The sequence below is a fragment of the Mytilus trossulus genome, chromosome 13 (assembly GCF_036588685.1).
Source record: "Mytilus trossulus isolate FHL-02 chromosome 13, PNRI_Mtr1.1.1.hap1, whole genome shotgun sequence".
In the NCBI taxonomy this organism is placed as follows: domain Eukaryota; kingdom Metazoa; phylum Mollusca; class Bivalvia; order Mytilida; family Mytilidae; genus Mytilus; species Mytilus trossulus.
Genome location: NC_086385.1, coordinates 16,079,124 through 16,105,733, shown reverse-complemented (window position 1 = coordinate 16,105,733; position 26,610 = coordinate 16,079,124). Strand labels below are relative to the sequence as shown.

At 31.3% G+C, this 26,610-nt stretch overlaps 1 pseudogene; it reads right to left on the bottom strand.

The window, feature by feature from the left end:
- Positions 1-661: 661 nt before the first annotated feature.
- On the bottom strand, positions 662-25,249 carry LOC134695474 (trafficking kinesin-binding protein 1-like; annotated as a pseudogene).
- Positions 25,250-26,610: the final 1,361 nt, after the last annotated feature.

Below are 26,610 nucleotides of genomic sequence, written 5' to 3'. Positions count from 1 at the left end.
TTAAACAGACAGAATTCTAAAAAATTTGATAGACATATGTAAAACCACTTAAAACAAGTATGTGAGTTGTTTAAATGGATGAAGTATTTTTTGAAAATCTTTCCTTTATTCAAACATTCATTTGAATGGAATTCCTCTACGGAAGTATAAATACTGATATACAGTTGTATAAATCACAAATGCATATTGAAATACTATTACTTGTTACATAATTCTGTTTATAAACCACAGAGCCCACTACGCTACAATTTCAATTTGAATCTTGGACAATTTTTGACATTGATTTTACAATCAAGCAATAATATGAACAGATTTTAGTCTGTATGGCCATCAGAAAAAAATGTTTTGAGGTTACTTCACCACATTAAATTTGTAAAAATGATAATTCAGATGCTGAAATCCAAGTTTGAAATCTGACTTTTTATAAAACAAAATCCCCAAAAAATCTTGTCTTTTTGTTACTAAAAAAATTAATTCAATTTAAATATCATGATTAGGATATTTAAAAAATAAAAAAATATGATTCCTAATTGAAAAAGATTTCTTATTTCTAAAAGGAAAAAACATGGCATGAATAAAATGAAGTCAGAAAATATTGTGAAGATTGAAGCAAAAATCTTTTTCTGTTTAAAAGTTTCAAGATCTACAAAATGTATGAAGAAATTATTAGAAAAATCCACAACCATATAAAAATTTAAAAGAATTTGGATGACAGCACAATGCAGTATATCTTATAATTAATAAACATTACATGACCTTTATAAGGCGAGATAAAATGCATATTGGTTGAATAACTATCACTTAATCACAGTCAATATCATAATATTCCGCTCCGTTGAAAAGACGTCAGTGCACCAAGTACACTCCCTCCTGCCCGTTGTCCAAATATAGATGAGACCATGGAAGACTTAGTAGGCGACTTATCATTGGTCGATATAACCGTCACATTAGATCCTGCTGAATTATCATTGGTCGCTCTATCTGTCATATTGGACACAGGCAAGGTTCCAATGGCAGAAGAGTTGGTAGTGGTCACATCTGTGCTAGTTTGTGAACTTTGACCCCAGCTACCAAGGAAACCATAAAGAGAAGATCCAGTGTTTTTGATTTTGGACATAAAATTTTCCGTTTCACTTTTATTATGGAGAACATCTGAAGGCACTGATTTCATATGGTTGTGAAAAATATTTCTGTCACTAGATGGCACTGTTGAACAGTTCACCCTCCGATTGTCTGTGACACTAAAGTGTTTATCCAAATAATTTTTATCACCTGTATAAGAACCTGAGGTTACACCAGCCATATAGTCCGAGTTGTTTGTTTTTGTTTTATCAGTCTTTTCTCTGTCCAGTTTTTGAGGTAAGAGATCACTTGCTCCCAGGAGTGAGGCCAATCCCAGCCCTGCTCCTTGAACGGGTATAGATCCTACATTAGGTGCATGCTGGGAAGCCATTCTTGGTGAGCAGACAAGAGGAGTTGAGGTACTGAAAATATAAAATATATCACATCTTTATCTTTACAAACAATATTTATCTCACTGAGTGTATGTCACTTGGGTTCTTGTTTGTGCTGGGTTGCTGTTTCATTGAATTATAGCCCATACATCATATATCAAAATATCAAATAATTTTGAGTTATTGAAATATTTTGCTAATTAAGAATACAGATCTGGTGGTCTTAATAAAAGTTTGCTGGTCCTCTTTTTGCAGACAATTAGAATGTCAGACAAATCCACCTAAAGTCTGTAAAATGTTAATATTAAGTATAAGGATATGTGGTATGATTGACAATGATATACAATCCACCAAACACCAAATGATGTAGATGCAAAGCTTTGAGGCATCAATACAGGTTTTATAAGATTACAAAAACAAAATAAATAGTAACCTATGAAAAGCATGAAATGACAAATTGTAAATCAATTCTACAAGAAAAACAATAACTTATTGATGTCCAAAACAATAATAAATAAATATTATAGACAGCAATCAATGAAAACCACTGAATTCCAGGCTCCTGACTTTGGACAGACATAAAAAGAAAACCATTCAAATTTTTACTACAATTCTAAAACACATATTACTTCTTGTCTTGCTATCTTTACACAAAATGTGTAAAAACATATTATTCAAAAAGGACAGTTAAAATAAAATAAAAGAAAAATAAATGACAACTCACTCTGTTAAACTTTCTAAGTCACTATCACATTGCTCGTCCTCACTAAATAAAGGAAAAACAAAATGTCACAACAGATAAAGCTTAACAACAAATACACAGTGTTTAGAAATACCATTGAAAATCACTTACATTTTAGGTAATGTATATAGAGGTTATTACAAGTATCTATTGTAGTTCTCTAATAATATCGCAATGTGCAAGTACTTGATAAACACAATTAAAGAGAATTGAATTTGAAAACATATGAAGCTTCATTATTAAAATTTGGAAAGCTCTGATTTTTTAGTTAATTTCCATGGGACTGGTAGCAAGAGGTAAACCAGTATACCCAACCCTCTACACACTCTTAGTAGGTATTCTGACTGTACTTTACGAATTTCAAACTCACGATATTTAACATGTCACATTTTCACGCAGCTTTTGCCTAAATAACTGATTGATCAATTAAGAAAATAGATGTATATTCAATATCACTGTGAGAAAGAAGTATGTCTGGTTTTAATGCATACAACACTTGCAATGTACTTTAAATGATTTATAATCAATCATATTTGTAAGTTTCAATGGTATTTTCAAATGCTGTGTATAAATGCAAAACTAAAAAAGTTAAAAATAGAATGCTAAAATTTACAGTCAACACTAAATTTAAACTTTCAAATTTAATTTCAAATTTGATATTGACTATAATTTTTTTTATTTATTGCATTTAAGAGAATTTAAAATTTTTGGCTGAGATAGGGAATATATTAATCAAACATGAATTTCCTACTGAAATATGCAAAGTACTGTAGATTCATTTATTTTCCGTGGATTTCGAAAAAACTTACATTTTTGTTTGTTTTTATAGATGTTTGATTTCATGGTTTTGTCAAAGTATGTATAAAGAGCCTCTAGAAAATATGTAATTTGTCAAACATTTTAATTCATGGTTCAACTATACCCATGAAAATTGGTATGCAATGACTAATAATTATATAATGAATCAAGAGTATAAAGAATGAAAATTAAATGTTAAAATAAAGCTACCAGTACCAAGTTATGTTTGCAATAATAAAAAAATCACATTAGTTTTCTTTTTAAAGAATAATGGATGATTAAGTCAATCTTTTTTAACAAGAATGTGTCACCAGTACACTGTCACAGATGCCCCACTCACTTTTCTATGTTCAGTGGACCGTGAAATTGGGGTGAAAACTCCAATTTGTCATTAAAATTTGAAGTTTCAAGTTGACTGGACTTCAACTTCATCAAAAACTACTATGACCAAAAACTAACCCAAGCGGAACAGACAGACGAATGGACAAACAGACGAAAGGACGCATAGACTAGAAAACATAATGCCCCTCTACTATTGTAGGTGGTGCATAAAAATAAAATAGTATAAAAAATTTATCAAGCATAAACCAATAATGTCTTGTATAAACATATTTATGCAATTAAAATATTTTGAGGTTTAGGATTTTAAACATTTTTTATTTCATCTTTTTTGTGTGTGTATAAAATACCATTTATTCAAATATCAGCATTTTGCAATATTCATAATATTACGATTAAGTCATAAATGATACCATACTGTCTTAGATTTGTGGAAGAAATTGACATAATTTTGAAATGATTGAAGAATTTTACTGCATTTGATATTCTGTACTAAATATTGGTGACCTTGGGATGTAGAATATCTTTTAAATGTGCTAGGTGGAGTAGTTGGAAAATTTACCCACTTGGTGGCCTCTCTATGTGTGGATGAGTAGAATAATTTCCTGTGGATTCATTATTATTCCTTTGATACCAATTTCGTGGTTTTCATTGGTACAGGTGATTTTATTTATTTATTTATGCAATGAATTACAAAATTTCTATCAGATTGTTTGCAGAAATGAGCAAAATCGCAAAATCAAATATTCCCTCAAAGGTTACCAAAATTTCTGCAATCCACAAAAATTGGTAACCACAATATTAAATAAATCCACAGTAAGTCAATGTTGGCTTTTATGTATAAATGAGTGTTTATTAACTTTATAATTACCTTAGATAACAAGACGGATGTAGTACCACAGAGTTTGTGTAGGTATTGATAGTCCAGCTTTCATCCTGAGCTGTTCTCACAGGAAAATGTTCATAGTCATCTACAATTAAGAAAAAATACATACAGGATAAAAATTTGGTGGCTTATTTTTGGGGGCACATAACTTTTGCACACATTTTGGGACTCATTTTTTTTTCATTTGGCGCAGCTTCTGATAATATTTGAGTGCATTTATTTTACAGATAACCTGAGGTAAAAATTAAGATAATATAAATAAACATAATATAAAAATATAAATGACTACAATTTTTTAGTTTTCCATATTTGTGATGATAGAAATTACAACAAGAAGCTACCTCAGGGCTTCCCAATTAAAACATACATAGGACCCCAGGCAAGGAGACTATTTTTTTACAGGTTTAAATTCAATGAAGGTCTCTGAAATTACTTTTAGGGGTCTTTGGTCTATTTTCAAAGTGCCTTTCATGAGTACAATCCGACAATGTTTTAAATAGAACAGCTCTTACTGAAAATTACAATGTGTAAATAAGACTGCAGTATACCTGTATACCTGTACTTATATTGGTGAATATAAGTAACAATGTTAATGTAGTAAAAGACATATTTTAATGCTTGTGTTTAAAATACATATTTGATTTTTTTTTTTATTAAAATTGATCAAATTATCAGAATGACACTGAATTATCTCCCTTACGTCAACATTTTTTTTAATGAGATATTATCTCCCTTACCATCTTCTTCAAGATCACTGAGATTATGCTGTTCTTCTTCTAGATCAAGTTTTCTCTCTCCTTTGATCTGTACACCTGGCCGAGATTCAAATATGCCACCAATGTTTGGTGTGGCCAACTGTTGCCACTGCCTGAGAGTTACAGAACCTGATAATATACAATGCATAAAATATATTTATACATTGGATTTTTTTTATTTTGTGACTACTAATTTTCATAGATACTCTGTTTAAAAGGTTTTACAAACAGCATATAAACCTACAATTTAAAATTGAGTTTTCATTTTGTATTTTATTTGAGTGTTGACTGAAGTACATTTTGTATGAAGCGTGGAAAATGTGCACAGAACTATAAATGCTTTTACAACCATATCAATTTACTAAAAGAAGCATTTTTATACAAAAACATTTTTAAACTAGAATCATAGAAACAAGATTTCTATCAAGTTTTTCTTTTTATACCTGTGCTCTTTATTGGAAAAGCTTTTGTCATTGTGAAAGTTGCATTTCATTTTGAAATAAAGACTAATTTCAGAATGATGCAAGATTGCTATAAGCCAATCAAAATAACATATAACAATGAAACATACCTTTAATTATTGTGTTATGTAGAGCTTTATTGAATACCTGAGTTTTTTTTCTTTGTTTGATATCACATCTCCATGCTTCATACCCTATGTTCTGATTTTGGCGTGGCTTTCCACATCCACTTGTATTTTTTGTCTATCTGATGAGTTTAGCCTGTTTCAACTGATTTTTATAGTTTGTTCTTATTTTGTACTGTTATACCTCTGTCCCAGGTTAGGGGAGGGTTGGGATCCCACTAACATGTTTAACCCCGCCACATTATGTATGTATGTGCCTGTCCCAAGTCAGGAGCCTGTAATTCAGTGGTTGTCGTTTGTTTATGTGGTACAAATTTGTTTTTTCGTTTTTTTTTTTACATAAATAAGGCCGTTAGTTTTCTCGTTTGAATTGTTTTACATTGTCTTCTAGGGGCCTTTTATAGCTGACTATGCGGTATGGGCTTTGCTCATTGTTGAAGGCCGTATGGTGACCTATAGTTGTTAATGTTTGTGTCATTTTGGTCTTTTGTGGATAGTTGTCTCATTGGCAATCATACCACATCTTCTTTTTTATACTTTGTATTTATCCGACCCCTCACTGTGCTATGTTCAATGCAAATCTATAACAAAGGTATGTTTGCTTACCTTCCAAAGGTTTAACAATTCTCAACTTTTCTGGCAGACGATAATATGGATTACTACTTCCTGTCATGCCTGATAAGCCACTTAGTCCACTTCCTGTTGACAATGTGCTATCTGGTGTTTGACAGATACCAGGTGTTGAACTTTCATTTTCTGACCTAGAAAAACAAAATGGATGTTCATTTTATACACAATGTCTAAAAAAGTTCCCAACTGTTATGTAAATTTTTAATTAAAAAGTAGAAAACATGATAAAACATTTTTTTGTCATTTTAGAAATAAGGCTACTCCATTTAAATGAATGTTGGAGGATAGGAAGTCTTCAAAAAATAACCAAGCCAACAACCAACATCCTTTCCTTGAGTACCGGTATCGTAATCTTGCACATATCCAATGGACATTCAACCATAATTGACCCACATCCCATGTCAAATATAAAACAGATCATTTCTGTTTCTCCAACATTTACTTTAAATGGAATAGGCCTTTAACCATTGCAGTCCTTTATCTACAAACCTCTGTCTGTATCGTTTGTTTTCTTCCGCTTTGTAATCCTGCTCGTTCAGTTCATTAGCCCTGCGGAGTGATAATTTACGTAGAGCAGTCTCCAGATCATTGGACCCAGGGATCCCTGGTCTACCCAAAGAATGTCTGGTCCTAAAAAATATAAATAATATTTAATGTAAAAATTTGATGTAGATGAGGCAAAAGTCTTCCCCAAAAAATCCCCAAATATAATGTGTATGCATTAAGTTTCATGGGTACCAATTTTCATGGATTGAGTTAGAACTTATATTTACATAGATATTTGATATCATGGTTTTGCCAAAAACAACATAAAACTGAGAATGGAAATGGGGAATATGTTGAAGAGACAACAACCCGACCATAGAAAAAAATAACAGCAGAAGGTCACCAACAGGTTTTCAATGTAGTGAGAAATTCCCACACCCAGAGGCGTCCTTCAGCTGGCCCCTAAAAAAATATATACTATATATACTTGTTTATGAAAAATTTGAAATTTGTTGCATATTTATCTGATTTATCTTAACCCACAAAAATTGGTATTCAGTGAATAATATAGGGTTATTGCATGAATATTGGGGAATATTGTAGAATTTTATATTGCACGAGCTTGCGAGTGCAATATATGTTCTACGAGGGACAATATTCCCCAATATTCATGCAATAACCCTTTTATTGTATAGCAATATAATATTTGAAAGTAAAAAATGGTTTTAAATAAGATTTTGTCGTTGATGACGTCATGAATATTGAAGACTTATTGCACTAGTGCAATATTAGAATTTATTGCACGCTAACTTTTAGTTACGTTCTGTGGGAAATATTATATTGCTATACAATAATAGTGAATTCACAGTACACATACTGGGGTGTATATTGTGAGTATGTTACCTACCCATATAAACCATCCAGATCACTGCCTGTAGCATTACCTACCCATATAAACCATCCAGATCACTGCCTGTAGCATTACCTACCCATATAAACAATCAAGATCACTGCCTGTAGCATTACCTACCCATATAAACCATCAAGATCACTTCCTGTAGCATTACCTACCCATATAAACCATCAAGATCACTTCCTGTAGCATTACCTACCCATATAAACCATCAAGATCACTGCCTGTAGCATTACCTACCCATATAAACCATCAAGATCACTTCCTGTAGCATTACCTACCCATATAAACCATCAAGATCACTTCCTGTAGCATTACCTACCCATATAAACCATCAAGATCACTTCCTGTAGCATTACCTACCCATATAAACCATCAAGATCACTGCCTGTAGCATTACCTACCCATATAAACCATCAAGATCACTTCCTGTAGCATTACCTACCCATATAAACCATCAAGATCACTTCCTGTAGCATTACCTACCCATATAAACCATCAAGATCACTTCCTGTAGCATTACCTACCCATATAAACCATCAAGATCACTTCCTGTAGCATTACCTACCCATATAAACCATCAAGATCACTGCCTGTAGCATTACCTACCCATATAAACCATCAAGATCACTGCCTGTAGCATTACCTACCCATATAAACCATCAAGATCACTGCCTGTAGCATTACCTACCCATATAAACCATCAAGATCACTGCCTGTAGCATTACCTACCCATATAAACCATCAAGATCACTGCCTGTAGCATCGCTAGGTCCAGATTCAAGATCAGAGAAGTACATAGAACTTCTGTTGGAAACAGGGGCCGATTCAATACTGTCATTCAAACTATAATTAGATGCCCCTAAATGACTACCGCTACGTATAGAACTACATCTTGATCCAGACTTCTTGGCTGCTTTAACAGTCTCAAAAACTTTCCAATTATGGACCCTGAAAAGATAACATATATATTGTACATTGCAATTGCTGTATTGATAGTTGATTGGTGTCCACTTCGAAGTATACATGAATATTCAATTTTTGTTTATTTGTTCGGGTTTAACATTTAGCAGCATATTCATGGTTTAAAGTTTTAATATTTGGCAGAAGCCATATTACCAGAGAGAAAACCTGCCTAAAATACTTCTGGCCATGATCCAGAAAGTAAGTTAATGAAGACCTGAGTCAAACACTCCTGGCCACGATCTAGAAAGTAAGTTAGTGAAGACTTGATTGAAAAAAACACCTGGCCACGATCCAGAAAGTTAGTTAATGTAAACCTGAGTCTAACATGCCTGGCCTAGATCCAGAAAGGTACTGGTTGATTTAGGAATAGTCAAACAGTCTAAATTTAATTATGAAATTATTGCATAAACTGTTAATTGGCGAGTCATTGACTTATATCTTACCTTTCCCAATTTGTTCTCAAATGTAGGAGTTTCTAATATTTGAACAAAATATAAAATCAAAAAATATTTTTGACAAAACAAAGTGTGTTTGGCCAAGGAATGAATACAGAGGACAATAATTAGTAATGAAGCCCCACTTACCAATAATCAAATCTACTTACTTCCTCTCGGTAGGTGAATATCCTTTAGGATACTCCATATCCCCTTTAAGTGATGTCTCTAGTTCGGATGCCAGGGAATCAGATGGTAAACTAAGCAGGGACGACGACATGTAGTTGTGACGTACAGCTCCTGGTTTCTGTTTTCTGCGTACTTGGCGTACCTCTTCTTGGGCATCTTCGTAAAGTGCAACAAGTTCATCATGTTTATCTTTTAACTCTGAGATCTAAAACATAAGGTTTACAAATTTTTGTAAAAGATATTTTATAGAGTAGTTTCCCTTTGATATTTGTTCAAACAATTCACCTTTCAGGTCTTTCAGTTCTGATTATTTATTCATTTCTTTTTAAATTACAAAAAAAATTTACTGGGCAGGAATACTCTATTAAATAAAATATAAGAACAGAGTTCCAATGTCGCTTGTGTTGCACCTTTATTGTATTGTATTGTATATTAATCTCTGAATCGATTTGAGTTTCACAAAATTCTGGCAAGAGTTATACACATAGAACGCTAACATTGCAATTTTCCATTAAAATAATGGTTTCAAGGTGCATAACTCTTTAAAAAGTAATTTATCAGCACTGATTTTTTAAACTAGTTCAAGACATTGTTGGTATTAGTTTCATTAAACTCTGGCAAGAATTGTACATGAGAGCACACTAACAAGACAGGACACATGGACAGAAGGGCCACTAGTGTTTCTATATCCCCTGTGACATGCAGGGCAGGGGAAAATGTCTATCCTTTTACATTTAATTCATTATTTTAAATGAAACACAAATAAAATGTGGTTATCAAAATATATCCAAGAGCAATGCTTAAGATAACTCTTTTTTTGAGCAACTTTCAAAAGAAAAATTTGTAAGGGTTCCGCGGAACCCAGTGTCTCGCCTATTTTTGCTGTAAATCGCAGGCTCAACAATAATGAGGAAAAAAATAATTAAAAATATTCCTCTTGTTACTATTTTATGATTTTTAAAAAAATCTAAGTCCATTTAAAAGTAAATTACAGAAAAAACGGAGTAATTTTTTTACAAACTTTACTTCTTATGATGATAAATAAGCTTCTGTCCAAGTTTGGTACAAACAAAGGATAGTTTAATAAAGTTATTAAAATTTGAAAAACTTTAACCACAGAGTGAATGTTATGTTTCCCCGCAAAAAAAACTAAGTCCATTTGTAAGTAAAATACGGAAAAAATGGAATTTTATTTTTACAAAATTTACTTTTGGATATTGTCTTATGATCATAAACAAGCTTCTGTCCAAGTTTGGTACAAACCCAGGATAGTTAGAGAAAGTTATTAAAATTCTAAAAACTTTAACCACAGAGTGAATATTTTGTTTCCCCGCAGAAAAAACTAAGTCCATTTATAGTAAAATATGGAAAAAATGGAATTTTATTTTTACAAAATTCACTTCTGGATACAATCTTATGATCATAAACAAGCTTCTGTACAAGTTTGGTAGAAATCCAGTATAGTTTAAGAAAGTTATTAAAATTTCAAAAACTTTAACCACAGAGTGAATATTTGTTGACGCTGGTGCCGCCGCCGACGGAATGTAGGATCGCTTAGTCTCGCTTTTTTGACTAAACCACAGAGTAAATGTAATGTTTCCCCGCAAAAAAAACTAAGTTAATTTGTAAGTAAAATACAGAAAAAATGTAATTTTATTTTTACAAAATTTACTTCTGGATATTGTCTTATGATCATAAACAAGCTTCTGTACAAGTTTGGTACAAACCCAGGATAGTTTGAGAAAGTTATTAAAATTCTAAAAACTTTAACCACAGAGTGAATGTTTTGTTTCCCCGCAGAAAAAAAAAAGTCAATTTATAGTAAAATATGGAAAAAATGGAATTTTATTTTTACAAAATTCACTTCTGAATACTATCTTATGATCATAAACAAGCTTCTGTACAAGTTTGGTAGAAATCCAGTATAGTTTAAGAAAGTTATTAAAATTTCAAAAACTTTAACCACAGAGTGAATATTTGTTGTCGCAGCCGCCGCCGCCACCGGAATGTAGGATCGCTTAGTCTCGCTTTTTCGACTAAAGTCGAAGGCTCAACAAAAAGAACTGTAAGTTAATATTTCATGTACAGTATAACATTTTAAAAAAAAAAATCATGAGATCTTAGACTTGCATAAATTTGTTGCAAATTAAACATTTTTTCTTCTGTAACTTGTAGAAAATTGCTATCTTTATTTAAACCATGCCTACCTCTCGTGTTAAAAATCTTTGGGTATTTTGTGAAGCTTCTAAATGTTTCTGCAGTTCTAGATTTTCTGCTGTTTGCTGGAAAATAAATAAAATTGTTCTTCTTTTAATGTTTTAAGCAGATAATATATATATATTGATTTAATATTTCAATATCAATTTATGAGTAATAATTTCTCTGGCAATGTGAGTACGCAAGACATATCAAACAGTAGATCACCATTTGATTTACTCATGAAAATTGCATTCAAAAGCAATCATTTTGTATCAATGGTTTTGATTGGATGAAAATATTAATAGTGTACTTTTGTTTTTTCAATTTTTATTGGTGGTTGATTTGTCTGTTGTACTGTCTAATGTTTTGCCATCTGATTGAAATAGATATCCTTTTCCATGCTACGCTTACAAGGATATGTTCTACATGTACTTTCCATTTTAAAGACCTTTCAAAATTCTCATGTTTTGTCCAAATGATGCACATCTTCATAAATTTGTAGGGTGAATTTCTATGGTTGATGTAAAAGGAGTAGGTCCGCTAAGGACTCTTTTTGGCCTCAAATTTCAGTTTCATCTGACAAAAGATTTTGACCACTTTTTAAACACTTAAGTGTCTATTTCACTTGATTTAATTAGTTTATGTGATAGATTTTAACTAATTAAGTCATTAAAAACGATCCGATTAACCTCCAATATGAAAAATCTCTTAAATATGCAAAAAAACGTCACTTTTCAGATGGTTTTTGGCAAAAATGAAAGTGGCCGCATCCGTGTTCATCCACAACCTTTAGATATGTTATGTATTATCATAAAATACAACTAACATTGCAATATTATGGATGAACACGAATGCGGCCACATTAGTTTTACGCATAAAACGTCTTAAATTTAACTAAAATGATAGAATTTTGAAGATTTTAGTAATTTAGCATGACTTACTGGTGCTACAACTCGGTATATGTGCATTGTATTGCCAAACAGCCCATATTTATGTAGCAGAAGCATTCAACTGTCCAATAAAAAACTAAAAGTTTGCATTTTAACAATTTTGTAAAACTGTTATATTTTTGGGCCAAAAAGGGGCCTTACCGGACCTACTCTTTTATAATAACAGAAAGTAGAACTGAGTGAACTCAAAACATTGGCATATAATCTAGATCTGTATTCTGTATTCTAATGTGATTGGTATATTTGAGAATCCTCTAGTTTTATCCATGTAGTGCCATAAAAAAATTTATGCTAACCACAACTTTTCTAAAAATTTAAAAAGACACAAACGTTGAAAAAGGCAATAAATTTAAAATCCTATAAAATCATGAAAATTCTTGCTATTGTTTCATAGTTTTTGAAGAAAAAAGGTGACACTGTTTAATGTATAAAAAATCTAAAGAAAATCATTTCCTGCCAAATTTTGAAAGGCTTAAGCTTATCTAAAAAAAAAAATAGCACACAATCCTTCAATTTTTTTGCTTTTCAGTTCAGTTATTTATATACATAATTATCAATGTATATAAGTCTTTTAAAAAGCTTGTTATTTTGAAATAGAGTGGCGAACTTCTTAAAATGATTGAAGAAAGTCGTTTCGATAAATCCATGCCATTTCCATTTCTTACCACTTTCACCTTCCTCTGAAGGTCAACAATCTGACCCAGTAAATTAGTTATTTCTTCTTTCTGTGCACCGTTCTCCTCCGTCTTTTTGGCCAATTCTTCAACATAATGTTCTAAATCTTTCTTTACTTCAACTGAAATAAAAGTAAAGAGAATTAATGAAATGAAGCAATTTGTTTTGATCTATGCAAGTTTAATTTTCATACTTTCAAACTTTTAAATATTATAGTTCAACTTAAACTGTTTATACAATCCAAACCATTTTCAATCAAAAAGTTTCAGTTAAGGTCCTTTCCAAAAGAAAGACCAAACTCTTACTCCTAACCTAACTTAACTACTGTGGATTCATTATTATTCGTTGGATACCAATTTTCATGGCTTTCATGGGTACAGGTGAACCATGAAATTAAATGTTCAACAAATAACAAAATTTCTACAGGCTTATATGCAGACTTTGGCAAAACCACGAGATTAATTATCCACAATCATGCAAGTTTTACATTATCGAAAATTGGTACCCACGAAAATAATTGAATACACAGTATATAGAATAAAGAGCTGCACCATGAACAATGATACAGCCATCGCTTATTTTTTTAAATTAAAACTTCTAACTTGTCAAATTCATTTCAGAAATTATTAAAGTCATTAGAAACAAGTGACCGGTGGAAAATATTGTTCTTCCAATTCTTGAACCAATGTATACAAACATAATAAACTTAGTCTTTTTTTTCGTGTCAATTTCGTATAATCGTCCATTTTTTTATCAATCAGTCAGTGTTGTTATGAAAATATGGCAGGTAATTAAAGTTCGTGTTTTGAAGCCGAAGTTTAACAATTGTCACCTGTTTGTCAACAACTGACAAAAAATCAACGAAAAACATGAAAATTAGGCACGTGCTTAACATGTAAATTCAGATAAAAGTTTATTTTAAGGATAACCATGCCTATTGTGATCACCAGATTTTTATGAGATGGGTAACACTGAGGTCACTTTGCATACGGAAAACATGTTGGGGGAATTGCTTGCTGGAAGGAGGCAATTAAAATAAAGTTTACTTCTTCTAAATATGAATAAATTAAAGAATTTCTTCAGAAAAAAGTATATGTACATAAGTTTTATAATGAAAACTATCCATTGAGTTATAAAAAAAAATATGCATAATTTTTTTTGATTGTGGTTTCTGATGACTTTAAGAAAACTAATATTTTAATATATACCAGTATCAAAGTTTCATGAAAAATGCTCAAAGTACTTTTGAGTTATTGTTCGAAAACTGGAAAATCCCCCCTTTTAAACTTAAAATCTAGAATTTATAAAAATTACAAAGGAGCTCACGTCAATTGACATAAACAATTGACCAAAGTTTCATGCAAATTGGTTTAAGAGTTTTTGAGTTTTTAAGACAAACAGATTTATGGAGGAGGTATACCATACTACATCATTTAAATAGGCGTATAAAAACTACAACCTTGAACACAATGAAATGGTTAAATTCAGCAATAGTCTGTTTTTATGATAACAATTTTTAACCCCAGATTATATAATAGTTCGACCAATCTTACCAAACTGTTGCAGACAATCATTAACAAGTTTTGACTCTTTCTCTTCAAGTTCATATGTATCTGCTGATAACTGAGCAGTCTGAAAAACATACAAAAATATTACTTCATTTATCTATAAATAAAACACATTCAGCCTGATCTCAACATTCTCATATACTGTGGATTCATTATTATTCGTGGGATACCAATTTTCGTGGCTTTCGTGGGTACTGGTGAACCAAGAAATTAAATGTTCAACGAATAACAAATTTTCTATAGGCTTGTAACTAGACTTCTGCAAAACCATGAAATTAAATATCCACAAAATTGCAAGTTTTCCATAATCCACGAAAATTGGTACCCATGAAAATAAATGAATCCACAGTATGTAAATAAGATTTACAGAGGAGACATCCCTTTTTGAGTTGCCTTCATAGACGATGGGGGCATGGACAAATGTGTTTGGTCTCTGCTGGAGAGTAGTTGTCTCATTGGCCATCATACCACCTCTCCTTATTTCTTTTTAGTTTAACTGAGTCTTTATAAATATTTACAATCATTTCATTGGTAAACATTCCTCTTCTTTTTTTTAACTGAGTGTGTGGAAATTTTTACAAGAGTGTCACTAGCAATCATGTAACCTCATCTTTATTCAATTTTTAAGTCTTTGCAAGTACTAACACGAGCTGATGGTTCTCATTCCATCTTACCTCAAACACCAAGTTGTACATTTTCCTGTTCAAAGGTTTCACATTTTTTCTTACCTCCAACTTAAGTTTCACATTTTTTCTTACCTCCAACTTAAGTTTCACATTTTCCTATTCCAAGGGTTCACATTTGTTCTGACCTCCAACTTGAGTTTCACATTTTCCTGCTCTAACAATAATGTCTAAGATTTCACAATTTTCCTTACCTCCAACTTAAGTTTCACATTTTCCTATTCCAAGGTTCCACATTTTTCTTACCTCCAACTTAAGTTTCACATTTTCCTGCTCTAAGGTTTCACATTTTTTCTGCAGTGATTTTACACCACTTGAATGGAGACTGTCATCACTAAAAATAAACACAGAGAAATATTTAGATGTATTCTGCAATACTGTAAAGTAGAAATTATTTTTTTTTACAATGAATTGCAATTGGCCCATGCAGCAATTAGCATTTTCTTCTGGTCAGTTTTCTGCTTGACATTTACATGAACACTAAAGAGATTCTTTATTTTTCATTGATAAATGAAATTACATTACATCTATATACTGTAAATTCTGAAATTATTGCATGCATTTATTATTGCGATTTTGTCATTTTGGACTTAAATGCAATTTTAATTTTTACAATTTTGAGAAAAATCCTGTTAAATTCATATAAAATATTCAAAATGTGAGTTTAAATTATTGCGTTTACAACTCAGCCGCATTTTTCGCAAATATAAAACCCTTGCGTTAATTTCTGAATGTACAGTACATCGGATATATTAATTCTCGTGGGTACAGGTGAACCATAATTTCAAATGTATAAAGAGTTACATGGGAGTAGGTCTGATAAGGACTGATTTTGGCCTCAAATTTCAGGTTCATCTGAAGAAATATTTTGACCACTTTTTAAACACTTAAGTGTCTATTCCATTTGAATCGATTAGTTTATGTGAAATATTTTAACTGATTTTGTCATTAAAAACGACCCAATTCAAGCTCAAATATGAAAAATCTACCAAATATGCCAAAAAATGTCACTTTTCAGCTGGTTTTCGTCAAAAAATGAAAGTGGCCACATCCGTGTTCATCCTCAATCTTTACATATGTTATGTATTATCATAAATACAACTTACATTTTTACTAAGGATGAACACGTATGCGGCCACTTTCGTTTCACACGAAAACTGTCTTAAATTTAACTAAAATGCTAGAATTGTGAAGATTTCAGTAATTTAGCATGACTTAATGGTGCTAGTACCTGATATATGTCATGTATGTGCATTGTATTGTCAAAAACAGCCCATATTCATGTAGAAGAAGCATTCTACTGTACAATAATTACATTAGATGTATGTTTCATTGTAATACGTTATTCTGATTGGCTAATTGCACATCACATGTTATTCCGTAAGCAATTGCATGAGACAATAACATTTCATTCATGATGACACGAGGTCCCACAATAAAGTGCACAGGTAAATTTAAAAATTAAACTTCATGAAAATCGTGTTTTTATAATCCTAGCTAAAAAAAGGTAATTATAAGTATTGAATGCTTCTTTTTGTAACTTTATAGGGTTGTAAAAGCGTTGACCGTGCGTACATTTTTAGAATGAAGCGCTTCCGCGCTTCATACAAAATGTACTTCGGTCAACGCTTTTACACCCCAATAAATTTACAAAAAGAAGCATTCAATTCTTAAATAAATAACGAAAAGTTTACATTTTGACAATTTGTAAAACTGCTATATTTTGGGGCCAAAAAGGGGTCTTACTGGACCTACTCCTTTCTATAGGCTTTGCATACAGATTTTGGTAAAACCACAACATATGTTCAACAAAAATCGTCATTTAAGTAGTTGATCAAATTAAATCAGATCTTTGGCTGAGTAATGATTACAATGATTTCTTGACAAATTGTAATCAATTACAGCTGATTAATGATTACAATTACTCATTCTGGCAGACTTTGGCAAAACCATGAAATCAAATATCCATGAAAATTGGATTTTCAACAAAAATAAATGAACCAATAGTATTTATAGGATCATACCTCAGAGAGTCATCACTAGGAGATATTCCACCTTCATATTCTGTGAAGGCTTGGAGTAGGCCATCCTTCAAAATAACCTCATGTTTCAACTGGTTGACCTATAAAATAGTATAAACTGAATTATAGTATTGTTAAACATTTAACAATTGTGCTAAAAATGTCTCTAAAATTAAACTGATAATTTGAGGAAGTTTGGATAAGGTAGCAATCTTTTTATTCTTTTCAATCTGATTGATAAATTGATCGATAGAATGTTGTTTGTTCAACACCTAGAGGCATTTCATAAAAATAACCTAGTTAGATACTAAATGGTACTTTGTTTCAATAAATGATGCAGGAGAACAACTTCAAATTTACATTAGATAATATCTACGGAATATCTCAAAAGAACAAGACTAATATTCATAGACAAAAAATATGCTTGTGTTGCAAATTTACATTCCTGGAGTATTTTTTTTTAACCTAGATGGTCCTTATTGTCCAATCAGAATCAATGTGATAAACTTCACCTAGCTCTGATTTATTGTTCAACTAAAAACTGTGTTATGAACATATGAATCAATATTCTATCTTAGTCCTTATAGTAGATATATATTGTATCCTAGAATACCTTATCAACAACTGCAGATAGGTGCTCCTCAAGGCCCTCATTTTTGGTTTCTAATTCTTGATTCTTAGTTAAAAGTGTTTGTCCAATACGTGCTGCAAGTTCTAAATCTCTTTCTTTCTCTTCTAATAATCTATTTACAGCCTCAATATCATTATATGTCTTTGTCATCTGTGTTAGACGATCAGAGCACAGGACTGAAATATGAAAATAAAATATAAACATCATCGTTTTAAGGAAAACAAGAATGTGTCCCAAGTTTAAGGATGCCCAATCCACACTATCATTTTTTATGTTCAGTGGACCGTGAAAATCGGAAAATCTCTAATTTTGCATTAAAATTAGAAAGATCATATCATAGGGAACATGTTTACTAAGTTTCAAGTTGAATCGACTGCAACTTCATCAGAAACTACCTTGACCAAAAACTTTAACCTGCAGCAGGACAGACAAACGACAAACAGACAGACAAACGGACGAATAAAAGAGCAAACAAGATGGCCGAAAGGAAACACAGACCGGAAAACATAATGCCCATTAAAATGGGCCATAAAAATATAAAATGTAAAAATATCTAAATTTGATGGTATGCAATCCTTCCCTTATTTTGAAATGGAGACTGAAATACTGGATATAAATGCTTGACCAGCCATGACCAAATGTGACAAGTCCTGGACTGGCCTTTAACAGTTAACAAGACCCTGGACTAGTTAGTGGAATCACCTTAAGTTAACAAGACTCTTGCCTGGTTGAATTGCCTTTAAAAATTAACCAGTCCCTGGAAGGGTCTTCAAAAGTAGACAAAACACTGGCCATGGACTCACCAATAAAAAATTCAAATGTCCCTGGACTTGCCTTATAAAATTGAGATTTTATATGCTTTGAATCTAATTTTTGTTAGAAATTTCATCATGAAACAATTGAAAATATTTATTATTTATAAACAACAAAAATCATTGTGGGATAAAATGTAAAATTTTCTTGAGAAGATCAGAAAATTAAAGTGCTTTTTCTTCAAATTGTTGTGGGTTGACTATGCACTATGAAATTGATATATGTACATATGAAATATTTGTACTCCCAAGTAAACTTTCACTTCATGTATGTATTTAATCAAACTTAGTCAGATATCTGAGTTTGAACAGTGTGGCCTTTTAATAAAAAAGTTGATTTTTTACGTCACTATTTTCATATCAGAAACAAAAAATCAATATGAAGACACTGATTAATATACTACCCTAATATACTGGTAAGCATCAATGTATAAAATATGCAAGCAATTTTATTACCAAATATATAAAGGCAGAAAACATTTTATTTTTTATTTCATTTTGCTTCATATTCTTAACAAAAAAAACACAGTTAAGACAAATAACCAATAAATGAATAACGGCCTTTTATTTTTTTGATACTGATTGATTCCATCAGCTGGAATACCTTGTAGTGTATCTCTTGATGTTCTTGCTGATTAAAGTCACTATAAAAATAAATAAATGCCATTATTCTATATTTACAAGGCCTTGCAATATCCCTAAAGAAATAAAAAAATAATCACCAATTAAAAACTTACTCTATTTCAAAACTATACACTTGCAGTAACATTGGATTGATTTACATAAAATAAAGGATATATGTGGTATGATTGTCAATGAAACAAATCTCCACTAGAAACCAAATGACATTAAGGTAAACAACTCTATGTCAATCACGGTACCACCTTTTTCATGTTTAGTATATCAATAAATAATATGTTATTTACCAAATTTGTACAAAATGATCATTTAAATCCCTGAAACAGAGTGGTTTTTACAGAATAATTCCTAAATGTTGTCCCAACCTGAACCAACTCAACCTTCTGCTGACACTGATTTTTTTAATACTTTTTTTGTCACAGTCCCTTTTTATAGTTAAACTCTTATCAGTTATTATATAAATACATTTTAAAAAGGTATATATATATATATATATTTAACTAAAATTAAACTGCTGTTATGGTTAAAGATCCAACATAACATTAAATTGTTTATCTTTTATACACTTTGCCTTCTTTATTTGAATTTTGAGGTACATTGCTTTTCCAGGAAGCCATTGTCAGGTCTTGTTTACATACAGAAAAAATTTAATAAATCCATCTAAACAACCAAATATTTATGTTTCGATAAATATTTTTTTACAAGAATAATAAGATCCACATTAATTATCTGATGAGCTTGTTGCCACCAAAATTCAAAATTGATCTGTGTTTTGTGGTTGAAAGCATGGTGTATAAATAAAGGCAACAGTAGTATACCGCTGTTCAAAACTCATAAATCCATGGACAAAAAACAAAATCGGGGTAACAAACTAAAACCGAGGGAAACGCATTGAATATAAGAGGAGACCAACGACATAACACCGAAACGTAACACACACAGAGAAACGGACCAAGCATCAGACAAAACACCACGAGAATAACAAATATAAACATGAAAACCAAATACATGAATTTGGGATAGACAAGTACCGTGCCACGTCTCATCTCAATATCTCAAAAATAAGAGAAAATACAAACGACTCAACGTTAAAATGCAACACACACATAAACGAACAATAATATAACAATGGCCATCTTCCTGTATAAGTTTCATAACATTTGGTTGAGGTAAACTAAAGTTAGAGAACAGAACCAACTTTTGAAAGTAGTCAGACTGACGAGAGTAAAACTTAATACCCCCTCCTCTAGTAATAACAAGGGCATACAAATCATTTTATTAAGAAACCAATGGCTGTATTATAAATTTTTTTGCAAATATTCTAACATGTTCAATAAAGAATGAACCTACCACATAAAAAATTCAAATAGTCACAATGTTATATAACTCCAAAGATCATCTCTTCCTCAAGAAACAAACACCATAACATTTAATGGATTGTCAAAGTCTACCAACGATTGGCAATGTTCCTGCACTTCATAAAAAGACACCCACATCTATAGACATAACAATTTAAAAAAGCGCTGAAATCATAACTATAGGATCGTCAATAGGTGTAGATCTTTCTCACAGTAACTCAAGGTTGCAAAATTCTGCCGACATTTGGCAGCATTTCCATATAAGACCGTTATAAACTGTATACAAGCTTTATGAATTTTAATCTGTTATTTATCGACTCTGTATTATACACAGTTAATACATTAAATGTAACACCTCAATGAATTTTATGTAAACAATTATTAATTAATATTCAGTATGGAGTCCATTTAAAGTCTCAATCGATCAAGAGACATATTGTTTACAATTTGTTTATATTTACTTTTTATCAAAACATACGTCATGAGAAATAGAAAAATATGAATGTTCATTGCATAACTTTAAAGTTCTAAGCAAAATTCTACAAATCGAATTCACTTCAATTATTAGCTAGTTTGGTGGGAATAAAAAAAGGCAAAGTTATTAACTTAAAATTATAATTAATTGAAGATATTTGGTGGTTAAGCTCTTCGTGATGTCATGGTGGTCAGTTTTTGTTGGTTGAGGAAGCCATAGACTGCTTGGAGATCAAGTACATTAATGCTATAGAGCACAACTTATAATCCCAGTCAATACAGGTTGGAATCAAAGGCACATACCACATGCAGGGTTTAAACTCACAATTCAGGGTGGACATGCAAAAAGTTGGTAAACGCTACTTTTGCTTGGCCACTGTAGCCACTAAAGTTGTAAGAGCCCAAAATCAAAATACTGTTAGTTTTTACAGTTGTAAGATACTTTAGTGGGTAAACGTTTAATGAAGAAAAAAAATACTATCAAGGGAGTTTCTTGCTACATTGAAGACCCATTGGTGGCCTTCGGCTGTTGTCTACTCTATGGTCAGGTTATTGTCGCTTTGACACATTCCCTATTTGCTTTCTCAATTTTAAACCTCTTTACAGTTAATAATCATTTGTTTATTTGTATCAATGCATTGAAAATATTTATTTCTAAATTTATTTGTATCAATGCATTGAAAATATTTATTTCTAAATTTCTTTGCCTATTCATTCATGTTTCTTTCATTCTAATTTCTTATCTGCATTAAATTTGCATCAATCTATTTAATTAAAATTCAGTATAGAAGCACCAATTAATCAATTGAATATTTGTTTACAATTTTATTTAATAAAATATTTATAATGTGGGCAGAATCAATTTGCGCCAATTGCAGTTTTGAAAAGGTATTAACTGCGCCACTCTCTTTTATTTTGATGGTATAAATTGCGCCAATAAATGAAACGAAATTGCGCCACATTTACCTGTAAATATTTTTTTACCTATATCTTACATGTAACTTTTCCACTTAAGATTTAACTGAACACTCATAACATTAAAGATAACTCACCAAAAAATATATTGCTTAGCAATAGAATATTTTTTCTCGAGTCAAGATGTCAGATATACCATTCAAGATAATAGAGTGTGAAAGAGGAAAACCGGTCATCATTGTTGAAGAACACACATTTCATCAGGCATTTATAAAGAAAACTGAAGAAATAAGGTTGAGATGTACAGTTAAGTCATGTTGTGCTAGGTTATTTACAGATGAATCGTGTACAATTATTTTGAATGGAGAATTATATTATATTCACGAAACAAATGTCCAGAAATAAGAACGTAAAATTTTGAAAACTGCGTGCAAAAGAAAGCAACCGATATGTTGTCAGAGCAACCTTCAAAAATAATAAATTCAGAGCTCTTCAAAATTGAAGAAGAAAATTTAGAAAAGAAGGATTCAAAAACAGAATATTGGATGATATTGGTGTTGTTACAAATAAAGATGTTGACTTTGTATTGTTTAACGATACAGAAAAGGGGATAATTTTATTAGGATGCGAGGCTAAAATAAAATTTCTGTTTACAATGTCAGAGGAATTTTTTGCTGATGGTACTTATAAATTTGTCCAAAATATTTCAAACAACTTTATCCCACTCCCGGAAGGGAGGAGGAAGGTCAATCATTTAGTTGTTATATATAATAAATAAAAATAGATAAAATTGGCGCAATTAGATGATTATTTTATTGGCGCAAATGATACCTATAGTTTTGAAAATATGGTGGCGCAAAAGAAGTATTGGCGCAATTAAGTTGTGGCGCAAATGAGTTACTTTTTGGCGCAAAAAGATATCGCCCTATAATGTGAGGTGGAATATGGAAATTAAATCAATATCAAATTTGATGGATTTTATTTATTTACTTATAAATTTCTTATAAAGATTTTTAAAAAACATATTTAGAGTTCACAGAAGTAAAATATTAGTATTACAAATGAATCTTCATTTTCAGTATAGGATGAGGCTTAAAGTAAATTACCCAACTTGTTATTTCAAACTATTAGCAAAATGATATGTATATTCTTTCAATTCATTTAATTTATATCTTGTGGAGTTTAGTATATATGATGTCCATTTTCACTAAACTACAACACAATTTTATATAGGGGCCAGCTGGGGCTCACCTACAGGTCCAGGATTTTCTCGCTGTGCTGAAGACCCATTGGTGGTCATCGGATGTTTTCTGCTCTTTGCTGGGGTTTTTGTCTTGACATAATCCCTATTTCAATTAGGTGTCATGAGGATCTGCTAACCCTTCCAGAACACCTGAGATCAACACTTTTATTTTGATTGGCTACATGTTGCTCAGTCTTGATTATATTTCTTTGTAGTGTTTTATGAACTTTTTGTCTCTGGTGTTTTTATGTGTCTGATAGATTTTTTTCTATTATTGAGGTTTTGATGCCACTTTCATGACTTTTAAGCACCGTTTCTGGGCTATTTTGTGGGGGCAAGTTTTTCTTGGTGGAGGAAGCCCAAGTGCCAAGTGAAAACCATGACATTTCCATAGGAAAACTGAAAATCATAGTCAATTAACATTGGAGTTCAGTACACCTGAATGAGCAGGGTTCAAAACCACAACCTCAGTGTTGACGGGCTAGTAATTTCAGTAGTAACTTCTTAGACCACATAGCCACTGATGTCCCCCTTTTTTTTAAATAGATTTCTGCCATGGAGTTGTAATTTTCTCTTAAATATATGAGGACACTTGTCCTAAATTATCATTTTGCGCTGTCAAGAGATAATATAAGCAATATAAAATAAATCAATAGAAGATGCATCTCATCTCAGACATGCATTTTTTTAAACAACATTAAATAGAACATCATGCAAGGCCATCTATTTTTGTCATTTTTATCTTTTAAAAAAAAAGAAAAAAAACACATGTCAGAAAAGCATGTCCTAAATGTTTTATTCACCAAACTTTAAAAGATAAATTACTTAAAGAAACTTAAGTTCCCTTAAATCAAATATTATCACTGCACTTTTTCAATATTTGAAATACATTCATCACTGAGGATCGTACCGTTTTTTAAATACCAAGGTTCAAGAACTGCATGTCAATTGGACCCCTTGCATAACATATAAATGAGATTAACTTTGTTGACTTCACAGATCACATAGACCCTGGATTCCATAACAAAGGGATCACTGATAAAAATTTTAAATTGATGACATCATTCTTTCACTAAGTTGATGAGTCTACATAATTTAAGAAGGTCTACATAAAGGTGAAATATAATATGCTTATAGAAAAATGTGAACTAAAATTCTGATGTTATGCTGCCATCTAAAATAAGGAGAAGTGGAATGATTGCCAACGAGACATAACCATTGATAGACTAAATAACAAAGTTACATTCAAACATATATGACCACCTTCAAAAATGAGCAAAACCTTTTTTATTCATTTTGTTTTTATTATCAAATTTTTAAACCTGTCAGAAAATACTCGGTAGATTAAAACACTAACTTTCATAACTTAAAACTATAAACACATACATGCATGCAGACACAATCCACAATAAGACACAGTGTTCCCTCTCAAAAACTCTTCTTTCACTTATGTCTAAATTACTTCCCTCTAGTAATTTTCTTCTAAAAAACACATAGGTTTTAAAAAAGGCAAAATTACACAAATATGGAACTCTGTGGAAAATTCAAAATCTTCAGTGCTTAATCAAACCCAAAATCAAAACCTCAATCACAAAAGATCCTAAAACTTTTACATTTCTTTTAAATGTATAGCACATCAGTGTAATTTGAACTGATTTTCATTCAATTTTTACCTGCCAACTGTTGTAGCTGATCGTCTGTAGAATACCCATAACAATACAGCTCTTCACTGGTCAGAGATAACACAGGAATATCCATTATGTCCAGTCATCTTGGTCATTTTAGGGGTTGGGGTCTATGAGACAAAGACTATTTCACATGTAAGTTAAATTTTCCACTGGAATTATTGTTAGCTTACTGCGAAATGAAAGTGTTAACAGTTTTCCACTGGAACTATTGTTTGCTAACTGCGAAATGAAAGTGTTAACAGTTTTCCACTGGAACTATTGTTTGCTAATTGCGAAAATGAAAGTGTTAACAGTTTTCCACCGGAATTATTGTTTGTTAACTGTGAAATGAAAGTGTTAACAGTTTTCCACCAGAATTTTTGTTTGTTAACTGCAAAAATGAAAGTGTTAACAGTTTTCCACTGGAATTGTTGTTTGCCTACTGTCAAAATAGAACTGTTAACAGTTTCTTAATACTATTTCAATGTAGAGTTATGAGTTATCTGGAAAATAACTATTAAGAATTCCCTTTAGAGTAATAAATCTCTAATATCAATTGTTTTGGTTGATCAATTGTCAACTCACAATTCCAATGGCAATAGTCACTGTCTAAACTTTTCTGGTGCTGCTTTTGTAAAGGAGATCATAGTTATAAATTGATCACAAATCACAGTGCAATCTGTACAAGTTCAAACATCAACCTCAGATCTCCAGATGCTATGCAACTTGCTGAGACAAGCAGAAAACACAGTACGCCACTTACTTTTACTTTAATTTCAATCCCCTTCAGACTCAGTCTTCCAATTTATTTTAAATCCTCTTAAATATTTTGTGCAAAGCTTCTTTTCTTCAATAAGACACTAGGGAATTTAAAATCAAGTCTTGTTGTTTCAATTTTGTTGAGTTTTATGGCGAGTAAATCCTTTCTTATAAGCGATAAATCATAAGATGAAACAACAATTGTCTTTCTACATCCCATTAAAAGTAATTTCTCATCCAAGTTGCATGATACAGGAATATCTGTCATTCCTTTTTACGCATTTCAACTACATGTTTTGTCTTTTCGTCTTAATGAACTCTTTTTCAGATAAATATCTTTAGAAAAAAACTTTCTTCCAACACTTTTCCAGTCCGATTAATCTTAATTCTCTAAACAAACTGTGGTTACAAGACAAATGAGAATTTCAGATAAATTCCAATGTTTAAAATAAACGAAAACAAACTTGTACATGTAATAATGTCAGACATATATTTGTCAGAATTTCATTTTTTTTTTATAAATTGTATAATAAATTATTCCTTTACATATTGGTAGTCTGAATTTGAATTATCTTCAAAATGGATTTTCTCATACCAAGTTGATCATTACTTTAATTTTACACTCCTCTCTCCGGAAATACTATATAATGTATTAAGTTGGGAAGAATTTTAATCCTTGAGAATGATTTTCATAACTTTTGATAAATAAAACATGCATTATTCTTCTATAGAAAAAGAGCACACTAAACTTTACTCCAAAAGTAGCTAATCCAATTATAAGCAGCAACCTAAACTATTCATTTTAATAAATATTTAATTGATTTCATTGATTTTAATT